This window comes from Mus musculus, chromosome 12 (genome assembly GCF_000001635.26).
Source record: "Mus musculus strain C57BL/6J chromosome 12, GRCm38.p6 C57BL/6J".
Classification (NCBI taxonomy): Eukaryota; Metazoa; Chordata; class Mammalia; order Rodentia; family Muridae; genus Mus; species Mus musculus.
Genome location: NC_000078.6, coordinates 84,506,530 through 84,528,689, shown reverse-complemented (window position 1 = coordinate 84,528,689; position 22,160 = coordinate 84,506,530). Strand labels below are relative to the sequence as shown.

Here is a 22,160-nt window from a genome sequence, read left to right as displayed (position 1 = left end):
CTAGAATTATGTAGTGGACACAGGGCAGGAGGTGTCCTGTGATCTCAAAATAAAACCATATCCCTCTTGGCCAAAGAAAGGAGGCGGCTGGAGGAAGAACCTGAAGTAAAAAAGGGATGTCTGCTCCGACCTTGTTGTCTTTCCCTGGGGCAGAGCAAATGATGCAGGTCAGATCCTCTGCTCCAATCAATCAAAACTTAACAGTTGCTTCTTTGCCAGGCTTGGTGGTAAAGGCCGGTAATCCCGGCTGGAGGCTAGCTAATTTAATGAGACCCAGTCTTGAAATAAAATAAGATGAGATAAGATAAGGTCTGGGGATGTAGCTCAGTTGGTAGAATGCTTGCTTGCCTAGAGTTGCAGCAGGCCCGAGGTTCACTCACCAGTGATGCACAAACAGCTCCCCTAGCCTCCCGCCTGCTCCATATATGTATAGCCTGTACAGTCTGTCATCAGAGAGAGGAAGTATCATCAGTCTATACTTCCCTCAGTGCCTCCAACCCTACAGACACAAATATCTGACTTTTCCTTGGATGCACAGAAGTTTTATACATATCTTCCTTTGTTAAAATGTCAGGATTGAGGGCAGGCCTCAATTCCAGTAAATTCCAGTAAAACAGGACTAAATGCTGATCATACAAATCATACTGTGCAAAAAAAAAGACTAGGCAGAGACACACCACGTGTCTCCGTCAGAGTCAATTCTACTGGCTGGTGGCTTTCAGTGAACTCTATATATGGTAGGGTTATAAAAAATGGTTTTTTGTTTATTTCCCCAATAAAATATTTTTTTCTTGAGATGAGGACTCTATGTAGACTTGTTTGGTCTGGAACTTACTCTGTAGACCAAGCTGACCTCAGACTCAAGAGATCCACTTGCCTCTGCCTCCCAAGTGCTGAGATTAAAGGTGTGTACTACCTACCATGCCCAGTAAAACAGTAGTAAATTTAATAGATTTCTCTCTCTCTCCCCTCCTCTTCTCTCTCTCCCTCTCTCCCTGTGTGTGTGTGTGTGTGTGTGTGTGTGTGTGTGTAGTCATGGTGCCTGTAGAAGTTGGAGGACAGCTTGTGGTGTTTGCTCTCTTCATTCATCATGGGCTTAAGGGACTGAATTCAGATCACAGGCTTGGCAAGTCTCCTCCAAGTTAATGGAGATCAGGGGTCAAGGACTAGTCCTGTTGACTGAAATCACCTACTTATCCATGGGGAGACAGCAAGGACTTATTTTAAATAGAGAATACAGGATTTGGGGCTGAGGACGCAGCTCAGATGGTAGACTGCTTGCTAGCACTACATAAATAGGACATGGTGCTGCATGTCTAAAACTCCAGTACTCAAGACAGGGACAGGAGGGCCTCAGGCTAGACAGACTCCAAGCTTCACCTTCTGCGTCTGTATGACAGGCAGCCAGAGGGCAGAGCTTGGGTATTATTGTATAGCGGTGATCATCACACAACCACTTTTCCAGAGGAGCAAATGATGTTCCTCTCTAAACAAGGAACAAATGTGTTGTCACCCCCACATTTTCTGAGTGGGTGCATGAATGAATGGGTGAATGAATGAATGGACAAATGACAAGGGAGGTCAGAAACCTCAAAACTCCACTGACTGCAATCTTTACCCTTAGCCACGCCTTTACAAATTTACTTACACTTTCAGGTAGAGTAGCTACACAGGTCAACTGCTGACTCAGAACTTTAAGCCCAAACAGCATCAAACCAGCCTGCAACATGACCTGGAGCAAGCATGGAAACCAGATATAGGTAACAACTCCCCTGGCTGAACCCTGGATATGTCCTGATTTCACTGGTGATTTCTGCCTATTGTCCTTCAGACCTCCCAATTCCTTACTGCTATTTTAAAAGGGATCTATTTTTATGTATGCATATGGGTGGTTTGTCTGCATGTAAGCATGTTTAAGTGCCTGCACCCCAGAAGAGAGTGTCAGATTTCATGGAGCTGGTGTTACAGATGGTTGTAAGCTGCCATGTGGGTGCTGGGAACCGAACCCAGATCCAGTGTGAGAGCAGAGTGTGTTCTTAAGCACTGTGCCATCTCTTCAGCCTCTTTATCACTGTCCCCTATGCGTAAGGTGAAAGAATGCCCTGGAGATGTTTAGACTTAGAATTTTAAAAAGACTCAAATATTTGAGGACTCAAGAATTATTTAAAGGGAAAATGAGCAGATCCTGAAGTGGTAAGTTTCCCCGGAGTTGAACCAATCCTCCTTAACAACTCCCTTTCCACTCAATCATCTCTCCCCTTCCACCTAATCCAAGTACAGAGCTGCAGAAAACCATCATAAAAGTAGAAGTAATTCAAAAGACATCATCTTCTGCATGGGAGGGGAGAAAGTTCCCCTTCTTGCCAGTCCCATATAGGAGATATACGAATGCATGACATAGCCGCTCCCTAGAAGAGGACCTTGTCCTATAAATCAGATCCTAAGCACCAACCCCTTTTTGTGCACAGGGAAATTGCTATGGGTCAGGGCCTGCTCCAGAGCAAGTGCCCTCCTGTTCACTTGTCGTGGGAACATTAACACTGCTGATGAATTCATATAGCCCTTATTTTATTCCTTGTTTTTAATCCTTGCTGTCTTGATCTGTTGCAGTGTGAAGATTCTTATCCAACCTTCGACAATAATCACGGCCCACACACTGCACCCCCCTAAACCTAGTGAAATTGTTTAGTGATGCCAACCGCGCTTTTAATTTGCAAGACATCAGACACAGAGGTAATTTATACCAACATCTGTTCATTTTTGACTTCTGAAACAAACTCGCACATGCTGTTACAAAATCCCATTAGGAGTAAGGAGACAGCCTTCTGCTACTGTTCCATATTCCTTACATACACACACACACATACACGCACGCGTGCGCACACGCACGCACGCGCACACACACACACACACACACACACACACACACACTTCTAAGAGGGGTTATATATGTAAATACACTTTGCTAATGTAGTCTTACAAAGGCTTTCAACTCTCTTGGGCAGAGCCTTCAGAGCTGCTGTTTGCTCTCAGGGGAAAGGAAGCTAGCTGTTGTCTGCTTCCTGCTTAGCTCCACCCCTCCTTCTTCCCAGAAGTTAGTTTGTTTTTCTCTGCAGAGAAGGCCAAGGTGAGATTATAAATTAGTTCTCAGAGCTCGGCACTTCGAGTCCCTCCCCTTTCTCCTGGAGGAACTTTTCTTCCCAACTCCGACAGCGGTTGCAATAGATGAGACAGTCCACAAAGTGCTTGCTGGATAAGCATGGGGACCTGACTTTGGTCCTCAGAACCCACTCAGAAAAGCTGCGTGTGGTGGTGCGTACCTGTAATCCCAGTGCATGGATGAAGACAGGAGGCGGTCTGGGGCTGGCTGGTCAACCAGTCTGGCCTTCTCTGAGTTTCAGGCCCGTGAGACTTGTCTCACGAAATAAAGTGGACACTAAGGAGGACATCTGAGGTTTTCTTCTGGCTCCCACCCACACACACACATGTTCTTCCACACTCACACATAGGCTCCACACATCAAAGAAGCAACCCTAAGAGCTAGGGGTATAGCTCAGTGGCAGACTGCTTGTCTAGCAGGTTGGATCTTTAGCACCACACATATATAAAGAAAGGAGAGGAGAAAAGAGCAAGAGAAAAGTAGACAGGAAAGTTTTATCTAGTTGGTGAAATTTGCTCTTTTTGCTTTGGGGTCTATTGTCTAGAACTACCAGCTTGAATGGGAAGGCAACACTACTCCTACCCTAATAACTATGCAAGAGAGGCCCGCCCACTGGTCACCAGCCACCAGAATATGTAATGCACAGATGAGAATCATGGCATCATGTCACACCACAATTGACAGGCCCTTCTAATTAGGGCAGAGATCACACAGTGGGAAAAGCACAACAGAAACTCTCACTGCAGGGTCAGTGTGCACTGCTGCAGAGGGTGGGGAGGGGGCCACTTGGATATGCAGACAGAAAGCCAGCAATGGGCTGGACCACAACTCCCAGGTTTATGTTGCTTCTATCCCGCTTTGTAGTTCCTCTCAGGCTGTCAGGTTCATAGCAGCTGTAAATACCCGGGTAGACTTAGAGAGGTCATGGCTGAAGGGACAATGCTATCCTGCTCACTCTGCAAGAGGTGTGGGGTTAATATAACCTCTCCCTTAGATCATTCAATTCCTCCATCTTCTGTTTAGCCTTGCCTCTAGTTCCTGCTCTGCAACGCCGAGCCCCAATCCGCCTTCTCTGCAGTAAATTTCCTGGTGGCTGGGTGGAAGGATTCAACAGTACAGATTGATTTCTTACCAGCGAGGGGTGAGGGATCACCAGAGGCCCCTGGCTAACGAGATTGGGTGCAGGATCTCTCGAGACCAGCCCTCTCTGCCAGAGCTTTGTCCCTTTTGTCCGTGACATATGGGTTTCATTACAGAAAGATTTTTCAGATTATAACTTTGAGTCAATTGCCTGATAAAATTCCGGTTGACTTTTATGTAGGGAACAATGCAGTAAAGAGTAAGTAACTTTTTAATGAAATACAAGAAACTCATAAAATGTTGGGGTTTCAATTTCAATCTACTTTAAATATTTTGGTGCTGCACTGTAATTAAAAACATTTGCAAGGTAGAGAAGAGTTATTCCCTATTCCTCTTGGATTTTCCTCACACAGAAGAGTAACAGCGGGCAGCTTCTAGGAGAGTCTCCTATTAGCAGCCAAGAAAACAAAGGAGACAGTGTAAACGGTGAAAGGGCAGGTCTCTTCTGCACTCAGCAGCCCTAGACTTCAAACTCAGCTCTTCCTTGAACCTGGAACTGTGGGCAAGGTCCAGCTCTATCCCTTGGAGCTTCAGATTCCTCCTCTATTCAAGGTGGGATTAATACTGCAAAGGTCACACAGGCAGACATTTGTACGTTCTCCCTACTGTCTTTCTTGTGCTTCAGTCTTTAGCTGCACCATAGAAACATACTGTTCTAACTTCAAGCTCATGTGACCACTGTTCTCCATCGGAACTCCCTCCCTAGGTTTCTGGTCAGCCCTGGCAAGTACTGGAGTTTCCTTAGTAGTTCACCATCAAGGGGGACCATGTCTGTACTAAATGAACAAGCACACAGCATGAGGTCTAGTAAAGAGAAAGCTCATCGTTTATTATTCTTTGTAAAATAATTTTTTTTTTTTTTGAAACAGGGTTTCACTATGTAGCCCTGGCTGTCCTGGAACTTACTCTGTAGTCCAAGCTGGCCTCAAACTCACAGACATCTGCCTGTCTTTGCCTCCCAAGTGCTGGAATATAAAGGTGTGGGCCACCACTGCATGGCATAACTCTTTATTTTAAACCTACTTTTATTCATCTTATTGTAGGTTGAGTGTTTTTTTCTGCATATCCATCTGTTCACCATGCCCATGCCTGCCACCCATGGAGGTCAGCAGAGGGCATCAGATCTCCAGGGACTGGATTAATGGATGGTTATGGATCACCAAGTGAGTGTTGGGAATCAAACTTTGGTTGTATGCAAGAGCAACAAGTTCTCTTAATCACTGAGCCATCTCCCTGGCCTCTATTTGTTATCCTTACAAGATCTGTAAACTTCACCTGTAACAGGGCCACCTTGTGTGTGGAAGCACATAAAGTCTGGAAGGTTGAACCCTGCTGAGAGAAAGTCTGTCAAGTGAAGCTGTGGGTGATCTCTGATAGCCTTATGGATGACTCCAACAATCCTGAGGAGAAAGGTCTAGTTACACTCTACGGTCCATTTTACAACTCTCCCAAAGTCAAAGAAGGGCTACAATTGCTGGCAAAATCAGGGTGCTGAAGGCTCTTCCTTCAAAAAGTTTCATATTTTGATTCCATCTCTTCTACCATAATAAGCAAACATGATAGGAACAGAAAAAAAATATATATATAAAACCAAACTTTCACAACCCCCACTGGTATCATGTCGGTATTAGAGGCAGCTACCTTCTTTAAATATAGTAAGATGAACTCAGAACAGAAAGGAACAACACATAAAAGCCTGGCTAATTTAGCTTAACTCAATGTGTCAAAAGGCTGTTTATTTAGCTAGCTTTGCAAAGATATTTTGTAGTTATGTAGTATTATTCTTACTAATTACTGTTTTGCCCTTGAAACCTTGAATGATCTCTGACAGCTCTGACAAGAGTCTACTCATTGACCGTCACTGTGTGCTACACAGGAAGCAGGAACAGACTCATCAGTCACGTCGGTCACAGTGTGCCTACTGTGTATCTTATGTTTTCTGATGCCACTGTTGTTTGCTGCCTTGGAGGTGAAGCCAGGTGTTAACAGATATTTTGGTGTAGTAGAAAACAGATGCCAAGGTGATTTATAATGCTGATTTTAGTTTTTGGGAATTGGAACGTTTTCCTGCTGTAATGGTATGCAGCAGAGCAGGTCCAAGGTGGCTTGCTTGAGATTCTTCACTGAGTGCTAGCTCAGTGTCAGAGATCCTCTGGACAGAGACAAACACCAAGTGATCAATAACGCAAGTTTAATCCAAGAAGTGATAGCAGAAAGGAAAGCCAGGACTTGATGAACAGGTAAACAAAATTGGACAGTTTCAATATGGAAAATTATTTTAATAGTGTTTCATAGCAGAAGGAGGGAAAAAAAAAGAACAGAAATATCCAGCCAGCAGATTTATTTTCAGGATATAAAACATCAAGCAGGAACATAAAATATGAGAAGTGTCAGCCATGATGCCTGGAGATTGAAGGCAGATGCAGACGAATCTTAATTGTCAGGTACTTGAAAAATGCTGTCCTCGGGTGAAGAGAACCCCGTTTCCCCATTAAGTCTCCTTGCTCCAAACTCTTTTAAGAGCAAAGCAAGACTAGATTTCAAACATGCAATCTTATCATCCTTCTCCCAGACAACAAAGAAACTAAACATTTGTATTCCAGAAATGAGAGCCAACTAACTAACTCGGAAGGTATTTGAGACCAGGTCTCACGTAGCTCAGGCTGGCTCAGATTTGTTATGTAGGAATTACTTATCTGCATGCCTCCACCTCCAGAGTGCTGGGATTCTGAGTGCGTGCTAAGCTATATTCCCAACCCTCACTTTTTTTCAGATAGGGTCACGTGTGGGCTAGGCTGGTCTCCAACTTTCTGTGTAGCAGCCAGAGCCAAAGATGACCACCTCTTGGTTCTCCTGCCTCTGCCTCCCGTGCGCCTGTGGGATTACAGGGGCCACCACACTCTGCTAAGGTTCCTCTCATACTCAACTGTGGGAAAAACGATGCGATCAACACAATGACATAATAGTCCATTAGGGAGTTAGAACTGTTACTAAATACTCATATATTTCTGCAGAATACTCATGCTTCTGGAATTTACATCATAATATATCCCCACAAAACATGATGACCAAAGTCTAGGAACTTCAAACAGTTACTATCTCACTCCTAAAGTAAGACCAGTGATAGTGACTGTCCAAGGTTAAGACAGAACACTAGTCAAAATGTTTCATCTGTACACAAACATTCAGAATAACTTACTCATGTGCTGTTCTCTGTTCTCAGGGAAAACAGGCCAAGACCACAGGACAGACCACTCCATACAACTTGGATATTCAGACAACTTTCCTTCTTGGTCCATGTCACTTCTAAGTGCAGTTTAAGTCTGGAGAGAAAGAAGGACCAGCCTTCTTGACCCCCAGGGCAGGGAAAGAGTTACATTCTCACACTGAGAAGCCAATAAAACCTCTCTTGATTATAATTTAGATAAGAACCACTAGATTGAATAATAATGTCTGAAACTCCCCTGGCTGTTTCACCTTGAGACGTCCATCACTGGGTTAAACATGATGCTAATTGCATTTGGATTGATTAATTTCTCTCACTCCTGTCTATTCGAATAACGCTTAACAAAATAATCATAGCGCCCAGAGCCAAATCTTTTCCGTCAAAGGAATGAAGCCATCAGAACAGGCAGAGATGAAAGAAATGAAGATGACCCGTAATTACTGCTACGGTGATATCATTACCATATTATACAAAATGAGCATGGTGGGGGGAGGTGCTGAAATTATTTATTTATTTTAATGGAACCCTACAACCTAAGAATACAGATTGGATATCGAGTGCAAAGCACACAAGTATGTAACTTAAAAAAAATAAAAACCTTGCTTATGAAACTACAAAATCAAGCAAGCACTGAGGCCCAGATACATCAAGAGTGCAGGGCTGTGAGCAGATATCCGCACCACTGCTTTTCTCTGCAGTAACACTGTGTACAAGGCTTGCAGAGACATAAGATGCTGTCCTCCTTCATCCTCCCTCATGCCACAAGGATGCCGTGGCTACTGGGGAATTCTTCCTTACACAGAAAATATCATTTTCTTTTAATGTTGTTAGAAGTGGCCTTGTTTATAAATTTATAACTGAAGTTTTAACTGACAATGGTTCCAGTTTAAGATGTTAATGAAATTAGATGTCTTCGGATTTTACATATGTTCACTGGGCAGTATTATGCCAGTTACTTAAAACACTATTTCCTATACATTTTCTGTTGCTTAATAGGAGTTTTTTTTCTTTGTTTTAACACAACAGAAAACCTTGGATTATACAGGATTTAAGACCTGGTTCTAAATTTAGAACTTACTCGATGGCGTTTGAAGAGAAGCCATGAAGCTTCTCTCTGCGTCAGCTCTCCCACCTGTAAACTCAGGCTTCACTGCACCTTACTATATGACTTACAGACATGCATCAACAGAGACAGACAGACAGACAGACAGACACATACACATACACACACACACACACACACACACACACACACACACACACACACCCCTCACATGTTTGGCAATTGATGGCACAAGAAAATAGATAAATGACAAACCACACACATAAGACTATGTGGCTCCCCTGAGTCTAACTATATGGTATCTACAGAGCCCTGAACAATGTTTTGGTCACTCTACTTAAGTCAATCAAACAGACATTTGTAAAGTACCTTGCATATAGAATTTTAAAATATAATTTTTTAAAAAGATTTGCTTATTTTATGTATATGCGTACACTGTAGCTGTCTTCAGACACACCAGAAGAGGGCATCAGATCCCATTACAGATGGTTGTGAGCCACCATGTGGTTGCTGGGAACTGAACTTAGGGCCTCTGGAAGAGCAGTCAGTACTTTTAACCGCTGAGCCATCTTGTCAGCCCTAAAAATATATCTGTGAAATAAATAAGATACTTGGTATATAATTTTAAGAAGCTAGAGAATACTTGAGCTAGGGAATTTTAAAGGCAGAGCTCCCAGTAAATAAAAAATGAAAATGGATACTGAAATTGCTTTAGTTAGGTTGGGCAATAGTATGTTTCTTTTTCTACTTTTTAAATATTTTAAAATATTTTATAAGTATGTGTGTTTTTCCTGCATGTATGTATGTATGTATGTCCATCACGGATGGCTATACCTGGTGCCCTCAGAGGTTAGATGAAGTTGGATCCCTTAGAAGTGGAGTTACAGATGGCTGAGGTACCATGTGGGAGCCGGGAACTGAACCCAGGTCCTAAGATCAGTAAGTACTCCTAACTTCTCAGCCATCTTCATAGACTCTCTTTACTTTCCTATGTATTATCAAATAAACCAAGCACATATTTTTGAGTTTATAATCAGTAACAAATTTGAACAGGAGTTTAATAAAAAAAATCAAAACAAATACTTCTGCCAGTTAATAGAACACAAACATCTATGATATTAAAAATAATCCAGTGTCATTTTGATTCGTTATCCTGAAAACTGAAAAAAAAAAAAATGAAAAAAGAAAAAACAACCTAAGTATTTTCCTGCAGTCTTTTTTAAAGTGAATTTCAAGGAAGTCCAATAGGCGCTGAATTAGGAGGATAAAGAGAAGCGGCTGCTACTGTAGCTGGAAAAGACAAAGCTGATAGCACACAAGCACATTAACCTTCACTCAAACACGTTCACAATAATATCATGTTTCCTTGATGTGAAACAAGAAAAAACTGAAAGAGACAGGTGTGTGTGTGTGTGTGTGTGTGTGTGTGTGTGTGTGTGTGTGTGTGTGTTAGTATCTGGACAATGATTCAAATGAAGCAATTGTAAAAACAACGACATAGTTTTGAGCTAAATTGGACATGGACTACAGAAGACACTGGTAAGGAGCTTTATTATTTTGTTCAATGTTATAGTTTTGTCACGCACACCTTTAGTCCCAGCACTCGGGAGGCAGAGGCAGGTGGATTTCTGAGTTTGAGGCCAGCCTGGTCTACAGAGTGAGTTCCAGGACAGCCAGGGCTATACAGAGAAACCCTGTCTCAAAAAACCAAAAAGTTTTGTCATTTAAAATGTTAGGAATCCATATAAAAGCATAAAGGAGGAAATGGAGTGCTATCTAGAGGTTTCAGTGTGGGATCTTAGTGTGCAGATCTAACAAGTGCAGGAGGCTGGCCTGCCTGGCTTTTGGGCCGTGGGGATGGGTGTGGGGTCCATTATCACACTTTGCAGTTATATAGTCAACACAGGCTTTATAGAAAGCCTCTCCACACAAACTCTTCTCTTATCACCACCCATCACAGGATAATTGTAGAAGCTCCACGGTGAGCATCAGGGCAGAGGAGACCAGGAAAAGAGATGGGGTGATTAATCCTGAAGGGGGCTTGGAAGTGGCTAGACAGAAAGTGTTAGAAAGGGAAGAACTTTTCATGTCATGAATATTCATTTTCATCACTAAAATCTTCAGATGAGAAACAAATTACAAATGATCAATGCTCAAAAGCAGATTACTTAATTTTTAAATACACATTGAACACAGGTTAGGTCTAGTAATAAAGAACTGCTTCTCCCAGCCCACCTCTCTCTTAATAACTTAAGAAATCACACAGATAAATAGCATTAATATTTCACTCTGGCCACTACACGGCTCTGAGAGAAGCCCACTGGGTCAACATGTCTCTGCAAGACCCTTGGGAGGTGGACAGAAGGAGTCTTCTCTTGAATCTTCTCAGAAAAGACTACAGCAAGATACAAAAAGGACTAACTTAACTTAAAGCTTTCACTAGCCAATTAAAAAAATTTTTTTAAAAATTTCTTTCTTTTTTTTTTTTTTTTTTCTGGAGACAGTTTCTCTGTGTGCCCCTGGCTATCCTGGAACTCACTCTGTAGACCAGGCTAGCCTCAAACTCAAACTCACAGAGATCTGCCTGCTCTGCCTCTAGAGTCCTGGGGTTAAAGGTCTATGCCACCACTGCCTAGCGTCACAGGCCAAACTGTATTTCAACAACACATCCTTACATTGTCAACAACTACCACACATCTGAATGATGGCCTCACTAATTCGACTTTACTTTGACCGTTCTTTTACTTCATAGATTTGTCTAATTAAAAAAAGAATGATTTATTTTATATTTATTTTATGTATGTGTTTATGAGTGTCAGTGTATACACATGTTATCTTAGGGTTTCTACTGCTGTGATAAAATACCATGACCAAAAGCAACTGGGGAGGAGGTGGTTTACTTCAGCTACAGTTCTACATCACAACCCATCACTGAGAGGTCAGGGCAGGAACTGAAGCAGAAACCATGAAGGAGTGCTGCTTACTGGCTTGCTCCTCGTGGCTTGCTCCGCCTATTTTCTTATACTACCCAGGATGACCTGCCCGGAGTAGCATTGCTCCTAGTAGGCTGGGCGCTTTCACATAAATTATTAATAATAATATTTTTTAAAATAATACAGGTTTGGCCACAGGCCAATCTGGTGGTGATACTTTCTCAACTGTGGTTCCCTCTTTTTAAATGACTTTAATTGTGTCAAGCTGACAAATAGGTAACCCAGACATGTGGATCTCATGGGTGTACTGCCCAAAGAGGCCAGAAGAGGGCATTAGATTCCCTGGAAGTGGAGTCTGTTGGTTGTGAGATGCTCCAGGTGGGTGATGGGAAAAAACCCAGGTTTTCCACAGGAGGAACAAGTGCTCTTAACCCCAGAGTCTCTCTCCAGCTCCCCAACCCAATTTATCCCATTTAAAAGAGATTACTAGTTACATATATATATATATATCTTCATTTGTCCAAATTGACCAGAAAATAAATTCATTGATGAAAAAGATTTTTAGAGCTAATTGAACTTGAAAAGATATACAGTAGCTACCTAGCAAGCTTTAATTTTAAAACTTTTCTTTATAAAATTATGTAGCATAGAAAAAATTGTCACAGTATAAAAGCATAACACTTTCCATCTTCAGTATTTATGAATTTATTTAAAGCTGAATTACAACCAGATAAGAGGTTATTTTCCCTGTGATTAAAAATAATAGCTACTTAAATCTGTGTTTTTCCCAATAATATCCTATTCTGATGTTTCTAAATGACCTTATTCATAATACTCATAAATTATGAGTTTGAAATAATTAGAACACAAAAATATTCTTAGCCAAAAAACAATTAAAGCATGTATAACAGTCTGCATCAGTCAACTCCACGGCTTAGTCTGCACCCAGCTAGTGATCTCTGCTGTGCAGGGAGAGGCACAATGGCCTTTGATGAGAGCACAGATCATCATCGAGGATTTCTTTACAAATAATTTAGGATCTTAAACACTGCTTGTGGGTAATCAATATGGCAAAACAGAATAAAAGGGAAATGTTAATCAGATTTTATGCAAACATTTATTATAACTTTTAATTACATTTAAACTTCCATTTTATTAGGTTTATTTACATTCAAACAAATATACAAGTGAAAGTAAAGAGAAGCACTTTTATAGATGCTAGATCACTTCCCTCAAAATAAAAAATAACTGGAAAGTAATTGTCTAGCAAGCTCTTACTTCATATTTATTAATATGTGTATGACTGCAGCTGGTAAGACACCGAAAAGCACTAAGGTTCTTCCTAGAACGCGCCTCTCCACTCCTCTGGGCACTGCCACTTCCTCAGGAGAATCTAGAGAGAGCTTAGTGACTACAGAATAGCCTCCCCAACAACTTGGGGGATGGGTGCAGAGATCAGGAAGTATCTCATTCCAGTGCACCGTGTATGCTTGACTCCAGCTAGTCATTTTGAAAGAAGGATAGTTGACTGTGAAAATGCCTCTACCAGGCTGACCTGTGGGCAAGCCTGTGGCACATTTTCTTGATTGATGAAGAGGGCTCAGCCTACTGTGGGTGGTGCTGCCCCTGGGCAGGTGGTCCTGGGTTCTGTAAGAATAAGCTTCAGGGAGCAAACCAGTAAGTCTTTGTGCCATCCCACTGTGTGTCTATACCACAATTGTTAGCTTACTCATTTACCTTCTGAAAAACTTTTGAGATGTTTCTAACTCATATTATAAATAAAGTCTTGAAACACGATGTCTTTGTGTAGAGAGTTTTTATGCATCTTGAACAAAAAATTAGGAATTTTATGTATATGGTACTTGCTAACTTTATTTATTTATTTTTAACTTATTTTTTTATTAGGTATTTTCCTCGTTTACATTTTCAATGCTATCCCAAAAGTCCCCCATACCCACCCCCCCAACCCCCTACCCACCCACTCCCCCTTTTTGGCCCTGGGGTTCCCCTGTACTGGGGCATATAAAGTTTGCAAGTCCAATGGGCCTCTCTTTGCAGTGATGGCCGACTAGGCCATCTTTTGATACATATGCAGATAGAGACAAGAGCTCCGGGGTACTGGTTAGTTCATATTGTTGTTCCACCTATAGGGTTGCAGTTCCCTTTAGCTCCTTGGGTAATTTCTCTAGCTCCTCCATTGGGGGCCGTGTGTGATCCATCCAATAGCTGACTGTGATCATCCACTTCTGTGTTTGCTAGGCCCCGGCATAGTCTCACAAGAGACAGCTACATCTGGGACTTGCTAACTTTATAAAACTAACAAACTTTTCCAAAATGACCATGACACCTGTAAGGTATGAGATTTAGATTTATACCTTTTCCAACACCTGCAAGGTCTACCTTTAGTTTTAGCTACTCTACAGCTATACACTGGTATGCTATTATGTTGTTAATCTACAAATACAACTTCCTTGAAGACTAGTGTTGTTAAAGATCATTTCTCTATGCTCACTAACCATTTACTTACTTCTCCTGTAAAGTATCAGGTCAAGTATTTTACCCATTTAAACACTACGCTCTGCTTCTTCTAACCTAGTCCTAGAGTGCTCAGGCTACACGGCAGGCCTTCTGGGCTCTATCATCACCTCCAGGTCCTAGACACCTGACTCAATTAGGTTTCTATTGCAGTGATGTGGTGGTTTGAATAGGTGGTTGAATAGGTCCCATAGATTCATGTGTTTGAATGCTTGGCCCATTGGGAGTGACACAACAAGTGTGACCTTGTTGGAGGAAGTGTGTCACTGCTGGGGTGGGCTTTGGGATCTTCTATGATCAAACTCCACCCAGTGTGTAACAGAGTCCCCTTCTGTTGCCTGTGGATCAAGATGTAGAACTCTCAGCTCCCCTAGCACCATGTCTGCCTGCCCACTGCCATGCTCCCACCATGAAGAGAACAGACTAAATCTCTGAACTGTGAGCCAGCCCCAAACTAAATGTTGTCCTTTACGAGAGTTGACTTGGTCATGGTGTCAATAAAAAAATTCAAGGCAATAAAATCCTAAGACAAGTGATCAAACACCATGACCAAAAGCCACTTGCAGAAGAAAAGGCTCACTCCAGCTTACAACTCTCAGGTCACACTCCATCACCAAGGGAAGTCAGGGCAGGAACCCAGGGAAGAAACCAACACAGAACACTTGGAGGAATGGCGCCTTCTGGTTTGTTCAGCCTAATTTATTTGTTTCTTCCTTTTTAAAGTTTTCGTTTATCTTATCTTTTGATGTGCATGAGTATTTTGGATGCATATGTTTGTGCATCTCATGTGTACCTGGTACCCACAAAAGCAAGAAGAGGTTATTGGCTCTCCTGGGATTGCAGTTATAAATGGTTGTGAACTAGGTACTCCCTCACTTAGATATCATATGTGGGTATTAAACCCAGGTCCTCTGAAAGAACAGCAAGTGGTCTTAACCACTGGGCTATCTCTCCAGCCCCTTCAGCTTACTATCTTATAACATCCAGGGCCACCTGCCTAGGGCGATCCCATCCACAGTGATCTTGGCCCTCCCAAATCCATCACCATCTTCCTTCCGATGACCCTAGCCTTTGTCAAGTTGACAAACAACAACAACAACAAAAAACAAACAAACAAACAAACAAACAAAAAACTAGCCAGGGACGTGCCTGTATTATACTCCTGTCCTAACAGGAGCTCAGGGAAGGCCACATTTGCTCGTTTCTGTGCCCTACACTAAGAACAGGTCTGGCATCTGTCAAGATCCCATGCTGCTTGTGATGGAGAGTCTCTAGTATGAGGGAAAGAAATGTGCTAATCTGTGGGTCTTGGGATGAGTGTCTTCAGCTTTCTTCATTTTTAAAGGAGTTGAAAAACAGATCTATAAACACACACATAGATCTGTGCATTAGGGCACACAGAAACTTAAAAAAAAAAGGTATTATGAGTCCAGTGCGATTCTTTACAAAGAATAGTTTCTTTCATGTTGTTAAATTGCTTAAGAAACAAACTCCTTGTATGAAAGTGACTGTATGCCTATGTCACTGTATGGAAATAACAGTTCACCTATACCACTTGGCTAGGACAGAGCTTCATCACACATCTCCTGCCACTCACACGCCCTGAGACTGAAAGCCAGGTAAGGTGCAGTTCAGAGTCTACAATGGATAGACTTGGTCTCTAGAGATATTATATAATTGGTCACATCTAACAAGTGACAGAACATTCATCTAAGTCACCTGATTCCAACTTGGAGGTTCTTTTTTCTTTGAAACATTCCTCATTAAGTATAACCCCAGCACTCCCTCACTTGGATAATTTGGAAAGCGCTGACAGCAATCACAATGGTCACCAGCATGGGGTCCGCTGCACCTATGTGGCGCTTCTGCACCCTTTGTTTTAGAGTCTTGTCTCAGAGAAAGGGGGTCCAGTGGGACAAAAAGTAGCAGTGACCAGTGTCTTTAAAAAGGAAGAGGAAGCCTGGCACAGGTAGGGGAACTTTAAGCTCCAATGCAAGGGCATAGCAAGACTCCTTCCTTAAAAGACGAAAAAAGGCAGAGCATGCATGCATACATAGGAGGAAAAGGGGAAAGCCTGACTTAAAGCTTCACAGATATGTTTTATTTTCAGAACCCTTGAAGCTGGGGTTGGGAAGTAGCAGCAGCCATGTTTGGCTCTCATGTTCCTTTCAGTTGAGAGGATTGTATAGGAGGAGGCTTCTTTCCTCTTCATGAGCAGTTTCTCATTTCCACCACGAGGCCTCTTCCATGGCTTTAGCTGGCACTGGACTTTGAGGTCTTTGTGGGACTAGAGTCTCCAAGATGTACTTCATGCCACTGTGCCTTACTGTGGCTGGCCAGTGCTGGCTGCAGAGATTTCATCACGACTGGCCCTGGGACTCCTCAGGCTGGCAGCAAACACGGGGAAGGGGGCAGAGGCTTATTCCACATGAGGGTGGTGCTGGCTCTGGGTCAAAGTATGCCCTGTGGGGAGGCAGGCCCTGTGGGGAGGCAGGCCCTGTGGGGAGGCCTCTTTTCTCCAGAGCACTGAATTGCTCAATTTGGCTCTATTAATTTCATTCTTACTATTATTCTCTTGTGCTTCATTTTGGATAGTTTTTATGGTTTTCATTGCAATTCATTTCACTGGTTCAAGTTGGACCGACTAAGTTTTAAGGTAGCTAAAAGTTCCTTTTTGATTTTATATATACCATTATGAGTTTAATAACAGTCAAAAGTCAGGGGCTAATTTTCTTTCCTACAGTTTGTAGTGGGAAGAGTGCATTTTCAGGAAAGGAAAGAGCACAAAGAATAATCACGATTAACACAGGTCCCAGTCTGAGGAGAGGAGGAGGAGAAAGGGAGGCTATGGCATGCATCATTTATTTCTACAATCAAGCATCAAATTGAGAAGGAAAATGTAATTTTCAATCTCTTTTATTTTTAATAAGAGATAAAATGGAACACTTAAACTCCAAGTCAACTTTAAAAAGTAGGACTCTAGAACTCACCTCACCACATGTACTTTTATACCCTTTTGCTTTAAGGTTATCTGGTAAAGAGCATAACAAGTTCTAGGAGGCAGTCAAAGAAACTAGTATATTTAGTTCCGCAACCCTTTAAGAAGAAATGCCCACCAGGAAAGGGTTAAGAAGCTTTAGAAGATGCAAATACTAACAGTGTGAAAAGAAGCAGGCCTAATGGAACTCAAATGGCAACCAGCTAATTGTTCCATGTGAACTGGCACTAGGACTTCACTTTTCACAAGAGGGCAGCAAGAAGCTTTCTAGATTCTTCCAAGTCCTATTTGAAAAGTGTGTTGGGATTTCAAGCTATTATACAGTTACTGAGGCCACCTACAAAAACCTTAAGAATGCCCAGCTGATAGAAAAGATTTCACAAATTCTAGCGAGGTGCTGTGGTGGCAGCAGGGGTCTACTGAGCCAGAGTTCAAGGCTGACCTGTTCTCTTAAAAACCGAACACTAGGCTGGAAAGATGGCTTAGAGACTAAGAGCACTGGGTGCTCTTCTAAAAGACCTAGGTTCAATTCCTTCACAACAACATTGTGACTCAGTTCTAGGTATCTGACACCCTCAACTGGCCTCTACACATGATCATGGTACTCACACACACACAATACTCATATATACAGAAAACCAAAACCACTGCCACCACCACCAAAACCTGATCAAAGCAACAACCACCACCAAAACAAAAGAACACAAACAAAACAAAAAATACCACCAAAAACTTTCAAAGACTTAGCCGCAATTTCACAGTTCCATTCAAATCATTACAGCCCTTTGTATTCAGAAAATGTTACTATTGTCTAAGCCATTTAGGCTTCAGACTAAATATGTTTCTTTTACTCAAAATGATGTTTTAAAAACTCACTGATTTTTGTTCTGATCAGTCACTTTGCTAGGTCAAGTCAAGAGCTAGTAACATTGCTGCCCCCATTTGCAAGTAACTGCTGTGCCACAGAGGACTGCAAGATTGCATAGAGACAGAAACATTGTAGGAATGGAGCAATGCACCAGGGACAGCTATTGTGAAGATCTATAAAAGCAAAGAACGTGGGACTCTTAGATTCTTATGAATAAAAAGTGTTAGAGATCAGCTCATCTGCGCTCCAATCTGATCTGAACTGGTCCCAGAGTTCTGCTTCTGCCTGGGCATTTACTGAAGAGCGACTCAACACTTTCTGAATCCCGTTTAGTTTCTGGACATTTAGAACAGCTTGCTTTACCTGTTTGTATATCTATCTACTATCTACTAAGTTAATTTGCTTTCTTTTTGGATACATTTTGCTTTGTAACCCTAGCTGGCCTGCCACTTGCTATACAATCTAGGTTAGCAACCTAACTTGTAGCAACTCATTTGCCTCAGCCTCTTAAGTACTGGGGCTTAAGAAACTCACCATCACTCCTGGCTTGAAAGTTCTTTAATGGTGTGGTAAATACATAAGAAAACACCTAACTGCTCTTTTTTTTTTTTTTTTAAATGCATTATTATTTTTTTAAAGATTTATTTATTATTATATATAAGTACACTGTAGCTATCTTCAGACACACCAGAAGAGGGAGTCAGGTCTTGTTATGGATGGTTGTGAGCCATTGTGTGGTTGCTGGGATTTGAACTCTGGACCTTTGGAAGAGCAGTCAGGTGCTCTTACCTGCTGAGCCATCTCACCAGCCCCCTAACTGCTCTTTAACTTCTCATTGTGCCTAATTCTGTCCCAGAGGACAGAGCAAGGATCAAAGCTCAATTAGTCAAGGGAAGGAAAAAAAATGGGATGTAATGAGTTTAATCAAAAGCAAAGGAATATAGGTGAAATCTTAGCAACAGCTAAGTAAATCTGCAAACCCTGACCGCTTTAAGAGCAATGAGACAAGCCGGGCGTGGTGGTGCACGCCTTTAATCCCAGCACTCCGGAGGCAGAGGCAGGTGGATTTCTGAGTTCGAGGCCAGCCTGGTCTACAAAGTGAGTTCCAGGACAGTCAGGGACTATACAGAGAAACAATGTCTTGAAAAAACAAAATAAACAAACAAAAAAAGAGCAATGAGACAGACAACCCTTCGTCATTCTCAATGCTAGGATGCTGCTCAAATCCAAAACGGTTTCTAGAAATTGTCCAAGTCTTTTTTGATTTGAGACACCAAGTACTTCTTTTTTTAAGATTTATTTATTATTATATGTAAGTACACTGTAGCTGTCTTCAGATACTCCAGAAGAGGGCATCAGATCTCATTACAGATGGTTGTGAGCCACCATGTGGTTGCTGGGAATTGAACTCAAGATCTCTGGAAGAGCAGTCAGTGCTCTTAACAGCTGAGCCATCTCTCCAGCCCCCAAGTACTTATTTAGATGAAACACACGATAAAGATAATGGGATGCAGGCCGGCGTGGTGGTGCACGCCTTTAATCCCAGCACTCGGGAGGCAGAGGCAGGTGGATTTCTGAGTTCGAGGCCAGCCTGGTCTACAAAGTGAGTTTCAGGACAGCCAAGGCTATACAGAGAAACCCTGTCTCGAAAAACCAAACCAAAAAAACCAAAAACAACAACAACAACAAAAAAAAAAAAACAAAAAACAAAAAAAAGATAATGGGATGCAATGCTATATCCAAACACAGATGATCCTTAGAAAGACAGGTGACAGCTCAACCCTCTCTCCAGGAACATTTGTCACTTAGGCCTTTGTCCTTCAGAGATTTGAGTGAATGACATATGCTATAGGTTGATAATTAGTTTTTTCTTTCTTTCTTAAAAACAAAACAAAACAGAAAAGCATAGAGGCCAGCACTGGCCCCTCCCCTGGAGAGACAGAGGCCGAGCGGTTTGGGAATACATGCCTTGATCAGACTTGCACCGTGACTGCTGAATACACGCAGCATCCCAACACCACCTGCTCTCACACCAGCCACTTGGGAATGAGAAAGGATCCATCAATTTCACCTTTCCCTGAGAGACCACCCAGACCAATGCTTAATTCAATGTCATGCTAAAAAAATGCTACCTATTAACATCCCTCAGCTACCAGAGGTCTAATTATTTAAAATACTGTATTAATGGGAATTATATAATTTTATTTCTTCCAAAGGAGTTACAACTCCACTACATACGGGAACATTATACATATATCTAGGCAGCAAAGACTGAAAGGAATAAAATTTCTTACTCAAATCTGTTACCAACACCTTGCCAATGGCTTAAATTTTGAGCTTCATTTCCACATCACTGGATGGAAATTGTTGTTTCTCATCCAGAAAATGTGAATTATTTATTTTGGATTATATTGATATTTGGTCACAGATTTTATAACACAGAAGCCAAACCCCATAAACAACCACATTTTAATTCAAAGTAATTAGCTGTTTTTCCATGAACAAATAGAGGCAGCTTTCTTTTACTTCTGGCTCACTTACATGCTCTTTACTTATTTCATTTCCCATTTATTTTGCTATTAAATGTTACTTAGTCTGATACCTACGTGTTATGCTATCTACATATATCTATGTGTTATACTATCTAGCCTCTGTCCTCCCTATTACCAATTCCACCTATTTATTCGTCTGTTTTTGAGATAGGATGCTACTCTGTAGCATTGGCTGACCTGAAACTTGCTATGTTGTCCAGGCTGGCTTTCAAATCACTGACATCTGCCAGCCTCTGTCTCCTCAGTGCTGGGAACACCACACCTAGCAATTCCACCCATTTTTAACCCAAAGTTATATGTGTATATATTTCAAAAGCCAAATAATTCAAAATGATTTTAAAAGAAAAACCACAGTTCTCATTAACTACTTCCTAGTGGCAACTGCTTTCACCCTGTTCAGAATATTGTTTTATATCACTTCAATGCCTCTTAATAACTAAATAATGCACTATATTATTTTTGATTTTTTTCTTTCAATATTGACTTGCCCAATAAAGACAGTGGTGATTTCACTGTTTTCCTACACATTCCCCGCTTCTAATTCCAAGACTATATATGCAAGTACTGTACATTCTCAGAGTTTTACAGCCTTGGTGATTTTTGTTTTTGTGTAAACATTAGAGTATAGTAATTCATAGTCCAGCCTACTGTATACTAGGGCTAAATGGTGCATCTTATTGTTCTAGGGCCATGGTGAATGGAATAATACAATTAAGCATAGCACAGTATAATCAGAGGCAAAGTAAACACAGGCTAGATGAAGGCACTGTGGGCATACATGACATATCTTATAAAACACTTATATATGAGTATACTCTTAAACCATCAGCAATTTAGTTTAGTAAAATACCACCATGTAAATACAACCATGTGCTGCAGTTATTAAGTACTATGTTCCATACTTAATCACACCTGCATTTAATGTTAATCACTGCTGTTATTATTATGGTTGTTGTGGTGTGCGTGTGTATGATGTGTGTATGGTGCATGTGTGTCATGCTACAAGTGTGGAGGTCAGAGGGCCACTCTTCGGAGCCAGTTCCCTCCTTCTATCTATCTTATCTGGTCCCAGAGACTGAACTTAGGCTGTCAGACTTGCAGAGAAAACATTTCTACTCAGGACCTGGCAAGCTGGCTGCTCATCTGCTGTACTTTCATTACTGGGCATGCACACAAGCACAGGAACAACATGTTATGATAGCTTCCAGGTAACTAGGCAATAGAGTGTTCATTCATTATAACCTTATGCAATCCGCTGACTGTACTGTTCACTGCTGCCCTAAAATCTGTTATATGGTAGAACTTCTACATTATTACACGAATGCTTCACAGCCATGCCACATAGTAAAATAAGCTAATTTCCTTTTCCTTCCTGGTATGTGTGTATGCTTCTCTGACATTACTTGTTTTTCTGTTGTGTTTCATTTTCCTAATTCAACCACAGAATCTGTCTGTCTGTCTAAATCTTTAAAAGATATCAAGATATATCATGGAATTTGACTTCACCTTCCTAATAGCAAACTCTACTTTATCAAAGGCGTTCTTTGGTTATTGTTGTTCCTTTGTTCTTTAGTTTTCATATTAAGAATTTTCTCAAATATGGTAATCCAAAACAATTAAATGGACAAACAGATGCTGTCTGCTAGCTCTTTAGGGCAGGATCTGGGCTGGCGACTGTGACTCCA

General features: G+C 41.5%; 1 protein-coding gene across 1 annotated transcript in view; it reads right to left on the bottom strand.

The window, feature by feature from the left end:
* The window catches only part of Lin52 (lin-52 homolog (C. elegans)), an 80,026-nt gene that overhangs the window by 2,844 nt on the left and 55,022 nt on the right, over positions 1-22,160 (bottom strand). The gene's annotated exons all lie outside the window — the stretch shown is intronic.